This window comes from Lathamus discolor, chromosome 17 (genome assembly GCF_037157495.1).
Source record: "Lathamus discolor isolate bLatDis1 chromosome 17, bLatDis1.hap1, whole genome shotgun sequence".
In the NCBI taxonomy this organism is placed as follows: domain Eukaryota; kingdom Metazoa; phylum Chordata; class Aves; order Psittaciformes; family Psittacidae; genus Lathamus; species Lathamus discolor.
In genome coordinates, this window is record NC_088900.1 from 7,351,336 (window position 1) to 7,359,756 (window position 8,421).

Here is an 8,421-nt window from a genome sequence, read left to right on the forward strand (position 1 = left end):
CTATAGAGACCCTATAGAGACACTAGGGAACCTATAGAGACCCTAGGAACCCTATAGAGATCCTATAGAGACACTAGAGACCCTATAGAGACCCAAGAGACCCTATAGAGACCCTAGAGAGACCCTAGAGACCCTATAGAGACCCTAGGAACCTAATAGAGACCCTATAGAGACACTAGGGAAACTATAGAGACCCTAGGAACCCTATAGAGACCTTCTAGAGACCCTAGGGATCCTATAGAGACCCTATAGAGACCCTAGGGACCCTATAGAGATCCTGTAGAGACACTAGAGACCCTATAGAGACCCTAGAGACCCTAGAGAGACCCTAGAGAGACACTAGAGGCACTATAGAGACCCTAGAGACCCTATAGAGACGCTATAGAGACCCTAGAGACCCTACAGAGACCCTAGAGAGACCCTAGAGACCCTATAGAGACCCTAGGAACCCTATAGAGACCCTAGAGAGACCCTAGAGACCCTATAGACACCCTAGAGAGACCCTAGAGACCCTATAGAGACACTAGAGAGAACCTAGAGACACTATAGAGACCCTAGGGACCCTATAGAGACCCTAGGAACCCTATAGAGACCCTATAGAGACCCTAGGGACCCTATAGAGACCCTATAGAGGCCCTAGAGACCGTATAGAGACCCTATAGAGACCCTAGGAACCCTATGGAGACCGTATAGAGACACTAGAGACCCTATAGAGACCCTAGAGAGACCCTAGAGACACTATAGAGACCCTAGAGAGACCCTAGAGACCCTATAGAGACCCTAGGGACCCTATAGAGACCCTATAGAGAACCTAGGGACCCTATAGAGACCCTATAGAGACACTAGAGACCCTATAGAGACCCTATAGTGACCCTGGAGACCCTATAGAGACCCTAGGGAACATATAGAGACCCTAGGAACCCTATAGAGACCCTATAGAGACCCTAGGGATCCTATAGAGTCCCTGTAGAGATCCTAGAGACCCTATAGAGACCCTTTAGAGACCCTAGGGAACCTATAGAGACCCTAGGAACCCAATAGAGACCCTATAGAGACCCTAGGGATCCTATAGAGACCCTATAGAGACACTAGAGACCCTATAGAGATCCTATAGAGACACTAGAGACCATATAGAGACCCAAGAGACCCTATAGAGACCCTATAGAGACCCTAGAGACCCTATAGAGACCCTAGGAACCCTATAGAGACCCTATAGAGACCCTAGGGACCCTATAGAGACCCTAGGAACCCTATAGAGTCCCTATAGAGACCCTAGGGATCCTATAGAGACCCTATAGAGACCCTAGGGACCCTATAGAGATCCTGTAGAGACACTAGAGACCCTATAGAGACCCTAGAGACCCTAGAGAGACCCTAGAGAGACCCTAGAGGCACTATAGAGACCCTAGAGACCCTATAGAGACCCTAGAGAGACCCTAGAGACCCTACAGAGACCCTAGAGAGACCCTAGAGACCCTATAGAGACCCTAGGAACCCTATAGAGACCCTATAGAGACCCTAGAGACCCTATAGAGACCCTAGAGAGACGCTAGAGACCCTACAGAGACCCTAGAGAGACCCTAGGGACCCTATAGAGACCCTAGGAACCCTATAGAGACCCTATAGAGACCCTAGAGACCCTATAGAGACCCTAGAGAGACCCTAGAGACCCTATAGAGACCCTAGGGACCCTATAGAGACCCTAGAAACCCTATAGAGACACTATAGAGACCCTAGGGACCCTATAGAGACCCTATAGAGGCCCTAGAGACCCTATAGAGACCCTATAGAGACCCTAGGAACCCTATAGAGACCGTATAGAGACCCTAGAGACCCTATAGAGACCCTAGAGAGACCCTAGGTACCCTATAGAGACCCTAGGGACCCTATAGAGACCCTATAGAGACCCTAGGGACCCTATAGAGACCCTATAGAGACACTAGAGGCCCTATAGAGACCCTATAGAGGCCCTAGAGACCCTATAGAGGCCCTAGAGTCCCTATAGAGACCCTAGGGAACCTATAGAGACCCTAGGAACCCTATAGAGACCCTATAGAGACCCTAGGGACCCTATAGAGTCCCTATAGTGACCCTAGAGACCCTATAGAGACCCTAGGGACCCTATAGAGACCCTAGGAACCCTATAGAGACCCTATAGAGACCCTAGGGACCCTATAGAGACCCTATAGAGACACTTGAGACCCTATAGAGACCCTATAGAGACCCTAGGAAACCTATAGAGACCGTATAGAGACCCTAGAGACCCAATAGAGACCCTATAGAGACCCTAGAGACCCTATAGAGACCCTATAGAGACCCTAGGAACCCTATGGAGACCCTATAGAGACCCTAGGGACCCTATAGAGACCCTATAGAGACACTAGAGACCCTATAGAGACCCTATAGAGACCCTGGAGACCCTATAGAGACCCTAGGGAACCTATAGAGACCCTAGGAACCCTATAGAGACCCTATAGAGACCCTAGGGATCCTATAGAGACCCTATAGAGACCCTAGAGACCCTATAGAGACCCTATAGAGACCCTAGGGAAACTATAGAGACCCTAGGAACCCTATAGAGACCCTATAGAGACCCTAGGGATCCTATAGAGACCCTATAGAGACCCTAGGGACCCTATAGAGATCCTATAGAGACACTAGAGACCCTATAGAGACCCAAGAGACCCTAGAGAGACCCTAGAGACCCTATAGAGACCCTAGGAACCCTATAGAGACCCTATAGAGACCCTAGGGACCCTATAGAGACCCTAGGAACCCTATAGAGACCCTATAGAGACCCTAGGGACCCTATAGAGACCCTATAGAGACACTAGAGACCCTATAGAGACACTATAGATACCCTAGAGACCCTATAGAGACACTAGGGACCCTATAGAGACCCTAGGAACACTATAGAGACCCTATAGAGACCCTAGGGACCCTATAGAGTCCCTATAGAGACCCTAGAGACCCTATAGAGACCCTATAGAGACACTAGAGACCCTATAGAGACCCTATAGAGACCCTAGGGACCCTATAGAGACCCTATAGAGACACTAGAGACCCTATAGAGACACTATAGATACCCTAGAGACCCTATAGAGACCCTAGGGACCCTATAGAGACCCTAGGAACACTATAGAGACCCTATAGAGACCCTAGGGATCCTATAGAGACCCTATAGAGACACTAGGGAACCTGTAGAGACCCTAGGAACCCTATAGAGACACTAGAGACCCTATAGAGACCCAAGAGACCCTATAGAGACCCTAGAGAGACCCTAGAGACCCTATAGAGACCCTAGGAACCTTATAGAGACCCTATAGAGACACTAGGGAAACTATAGAGACCCTAGGAACCCTATAGAGACCTTATAGAGACCCTAGGGATCCTATAGAGACCCTATAGAGACCCTAGGGACCCTATAGAGATCCTGTAGAGACACTAGAGACCCTATAGAGACCCTAGAGACCCTAGAGAGACCCTAGAGAGACCCTAGAGGCACTATAGAGACCCTAGAGACCCTATAGAGACCCTAGAGAGACCCTAGAGACCCTACAGAGACCCTAGAGAGACCCTAGAGACCCTATAGAGACCCTAGGAACCCTATAGAGACCCTATACAGACCCTAGAGACCCTATAGACACCCTAGAGAGACCCTAGAGACCCTATAGAGACACTAGAGAGACCCTAGAGACACTATAGAGACCCTAGGGACCCTATAGAGACCCTATAGAGACCCTAGGAACCCTATAGAGACCGTACAGTGACCCTAGAGACCCTATAGAGACCCTATAGAGACACTAGGGACCCTATAGAGACTCTAGGGACCCTATAGAGACCCTATAGAGACCCTATTGAGACCCTATAGAGACACTAGAGACACTATAGAGAACCTAGAGACCCTATAGAGACCCTAGAGACCCTATAGAGACCCTAGAGAGACCCTAGAGACACTATAGAGACCCTAGGAACCCTATAGAGACCCTATAGAGACACTAGGGACCATATAGAGACCCTATAGAGACCCTAGGGACCCTATAGAGACCCTATAGAGACCCTAGAGAGACCCTAGAGAGACCCTAGAGACCCTATAGAGACCCTATAGAGACCATATAGAGACCCTAGAGACCCTATAGAGACCCTATAGAGACCCTAGAGACCCTATAGAGACCCTATAGAGACCCTAGGAACCCTATAGAGGCCCTATAGAGACCCTAAGAGCCCCTAGGGACCCTATAGAGACCCTATAGAGACACTAGAGACCCTATAGAGACCCTATAGAGACCCTAGGAACCCTATAGAGACCGTATAGAGACCCTAGAGACCCTATAGAGACCCTAGAGACCCTATAGAGACCCTTTAGAGACCCTAGACACCCTATAGAGACCCTAGAGAGACCCTAGAGACCCTATAGAGACCCTAGAGAGACCCTAGACACCCTATAGAGTCACTAGAGAGACCCTAGAGACCCTATAGAGGACCCTAGGGACCCTATAGAGACCCTAGGAACCCTATAGAGACCCTATAGAGACCCTAGGGACCCTATAGAGACCCTATAGAGACACTAGAGACCCTATAGAGACACTATAGAGACACTATAGAGACACTAGAGACCCTATAGAGACCCTTATAGAGACCATATAGAGACCCTAGGAACCCTATAGATACCCTATAGAGACCCTAGGGACCCTATAGAGACACTAGAGACCGTAGAGACCCTATAGAGACCCTAGAGAGACCCTAGAGACCCTATAGAGACCCTAGGGACCCTATAGAGACTCTAGGAACCCTATAGAGACCCTATAGAGACCCTAGGGACCCTATAGAGACCCTATAGAGACCCTAGAGACCCTATAGAGACCCTAGAGAGACCCTAGAGACCCTACAGATACCCTAGAGAGACCCTAGAGACCCTATAGACACCCTAGAGAGACACTAGAGGCACTATAGAGACCCTTGGGACCCTATAGAGACCCTAGGAACCCTATAGAGACCCTAGGGACCCTATAGAGACCCTATAGAGACCCTAGAGACACTATAGAGACCCTAGAGAGACCCTAGAGACCCTATAGAGACCCTAGGAACCCTATAGAGACCCTATAGAGACCCTAGGGACCCTATAGAGACCCTATAGAGACCCTAGTGACCCTATAGAGACCCTATAGAGACCCTATAGAGACCCTAGGGACCCTATAGAGACCCTATAGAGACACTAGAGACCCTATAGAGACTCTATAGAGACCCTAGGAACCCTATAGAGACCGTATAGAGACCCTAGAGACCCTATAGAGACCCTAGAGACCCTATAGAGACCGTAGAGAGACCCTAGAGACCCTATAGAGACCCTAGGAACCCTATAGAGACCCTATAGAGACCCTAGGGACCCTATAGAGACCCTAGGAACCCTATAGAGACCCTAGGAACCCTATAGAGACGCTATAGACACCCTAGGGACCCTATAGAGACCCTATAGAGACCCAAGAGACCCTATAGAGACCGTAGAGAGAACCTAGAGACCCTATAGAGACCCTATAGAGACCCTAGAGACCCTATAGAGACCCTAGGGACCCTATAGAGACCCTAGGAACCCTATAGAGACCCTATAGAGACACTAGGGACCCTATAGAGACCCTATAGAGACACTAGAGACCATATAGAGACCCTATAGACACCCTAGTGACCCTATAGAGACCCTATAGAGACCCTAGGAACCCTATAGAGACCGTACAGTGACCCTAGAGACCCTATAGAGACCCTATAGAGACACTAGGGACCCTATAGAGACCCTAGGGACCCTATAGAGACCCTATAGAGACACTAGAGACCCTATAGAGACCCTATAGAGACCCTAGAGAGACCCTAGAGACACTATAGAGACCCTAGGAACCCTATAGAGACCCTATAGAGACCCTAGGGACCATATAGAGACCCTATAGAGACCCTATAGAGACCCTAGGGACCCTATAGAGACCCTAGAGAGACCCTAGAGAGACCCTAGAGACCCTATAGAGACCATATAGAGACCCTAGAGACCCTATAGAGACCCTTTAGAGACCCTAGGAACCCTATAGAGACCCTATAGAGACCCGAGGGACCCTATAGAGACCCTATAGAGACACTAGAGACCCTATAGAGACCCTATAGAGACCCTAGGAACCCTATAGAGACCGTATAGAGACCCTAGAGACCCTATAGAGACCCTATAGAGACCCTAGAGACCCTATAGAGACCCTATAGAGACCCTAGACACCCTATAGAGACCCTAGAGAGACCCTAGAGACCCTATAGAGACCCTAGGGGACCCTATAGAGACCCTAGGAACCCTATAGAGACCCTATAGAGACCCTAGAGACCCTATAGACACCCTAGAGAGACCCTAGAGACCCTATAGAGACCCTAGAGAGACCCTAGAGACACTATAAAGACCCTAGGGACCCTATAGAGACCCTAGGAACCCTATAGAGACCCTATAGAGACCCTAGGGACCCTATAGAGACCCTATAGAGGTCCTAGACACCCTATAGAGACCGTATAGGGACACTAGAGACCCTATAGAGATCCTATAGAGACCCTATAGAGACCCTAGAGACCCTATAGAGACCCTAGGGACCCTATAGAGACCCTATAGAGACCCTAGAGACCCTATAGAGACACTATAGAGACGCTAGAGACCCTATAGAGACCCTATAGAGACCCTAGAGACCCTATAGAGACCCTAGAGAGACCTTAGAGACCCTATAGAGATTCTACGGTCCCTATAGAGACCCTAGGAACCCTATAGAGACCATATAGAGACCGTAGGGACCCTATAGAGATCCTATAGAGACCCTAGAGACCCTATAGAGACCCTATAGAGACCCTAGGAACCCTATAGAGACCCTATAGAGACCCTAGGGACCCTATAGAGACCCTATAGAGACTCTAGAGACCCTATAGAGACCCTAGAGAGACCCTAGAGACCCTATAGAGACCCTAGGGACCCTATAGAGACCCTAGGAACCCTATAGAGACCCTATAGAGACCCTAGAGACGCTATAGAGACACTAGAGACCCTATAGAGACCCTATAGACACCCTAGTGACCCTATAGAGACCCTATAGAGACCCTAGGAACCCTATAGAGACCGTACAGTGACCCTAGAGACCCTATAGAGACCCTATAGAGACACTAGGGACCCTATAGAGACACTATAGAGACCCTATAGAGACACTAGAGACCCTATAGAGACACTATAGAGACACTAGAGACCCTATAGAGACCCTATAGAGACCCTTTAGAGACACTAGAGACCCTATAGAGACACTATAGAGACACTAGAGACCCTATAGAGACCCTATAGGGACCATATAGAGCCCTAGGAACGCTATAGATACCCTATAGAGACCCTAGGGACCCTATAGAGACCCTATAGAGACCCTAGAGACCCTATAGAGACCCTAGAGAGATCCTAGAGACCCTATAGAGAACCTAGGGACCCTATAGAGACTCTAGGAACCCTATAGAGACCCTATAGAGACCCTAGGGACCCTATAGAGACCCTATAGAGACACTATAGAGACCCTAGAGACCCTAGAGAGACCCTAGAGAGACCCTAGGGACCCTATAGAGACCCTAGGAACCCTATAGAGACCCTATAGAGACCCTAGAGAGACCCTAGAGACCCTATAGAGACCCTAGGAACCCTATAGAGACCCTATAGAGACCCTAGGGACCCTATAGAGACCCTAGGAACCCTATAGAGACCCTATAGAGACCCTAGGGACCCTATAGAGACCCTATAGAGACACTAGAGACCCTATAGAGACACTATAGAGACCCTAGAGACCCTATAGAGACCCTAGGGACCCTATAGAGACCCTAGGAACCCTATAGAGACCCTATAGAGACCCTAGGGACCCTATAGAGACCCTATAGAGACCCTAGAGACCCTATAGAGACCCTATAGAGACCCTAGGGACCCTATAGAGACCCTATAGAGACCCTAGAGACCCTATAGAGACCCTATAGAGACCCTATAGAGACCCTAGGAACCCTATAGAGACCCTATAGAGACCCTAGAGACCCTATAGAGACCCTAGAGACCCTATAGAGACCCTATAGAGACCCTAGAGAGACCCTAGAGACCCTATAGAGACCCTAGGGACCCTATAGAGACCCTAGGAACCCTATAGAGACCCTATAGAGACCCTAGAGACCCTATAGAGACCCTAGAGAGACCCCTAGAGACCACTATAGAGACCCTAGGGACCCTATAGAGACCCTAGGAACCCTATAGAGACCCTATAGAGACCCTAGGACCTATAGAGACCCTATAGAGACCCTAGAGACCCTATAGAGACCCTATAGAGACCCTAGGATCCCTATAGAGACCGTATAGAGACCCTATAGAGACCCTATAGAGACCCTAGAGACCCTATA